The sequence below is a fragment of the Calidris pugnax genome, unplaced genomic scaffold (genome assembly GCF_001431845.1).
Source record: "Calidris pugnax isolate Ruff unplaced genomic scaffold, ASM143184v1 scaffold5, whole genome shotgun sequence".
NCBI classification, from domain to species: domain Eukaryota; kingdom Metazoa; phylum Chordata; class Aves; order Charadriiformes; family Scolopacidae; genus Calidris; species Calidris pugnax.
Genome location: NW_015090814.1, coordinates 4,538,488 through 4,538,691, shown reverse-complemented (window position 1 = coordinate 4,538,691; position 204 = coordinate 4,538,488). Strand labels below are relative to the sequence as shown.

Sequence of the window (204 nt, the reverse complement as noted above, 5' to 3'; positions counted from 1 at the left end):
ATCTGGCTTTGTTCCCTTCTCCTCCCCCCCTCCTCCTCCTCCCCCCACGGCGGGCGGCTGCTGAGCCCGGCGCCGAGGGCATGAAGCGGCGACGGCGGCGGCCGGGGGGGCCAGAAAGAACCGGAGGAGGCAGCGTGGACGCCCCGGCGGACGGGCGGGCGGCTCCTTAAACGAAACGGAGGGAGGATGGAGCCACAAAGGACT

At 71.6% G+C, this 204-nt stretch overlaps 1 protein-coding gene across 1 annotated transcript in view; it reads left to right on the top strand.

The window, feature by feature from the left end:
• SLCO5A1 (solute carrier organic anion transporter family member 5A1) overlaps positions 1-204 on the top strand; it is a 271,273-nt gene that overhangs the window by 147,830 nt on the left and 123,239 nt on the right. The gene's annotated exons all lie outside the window — the stretch shown is intronic.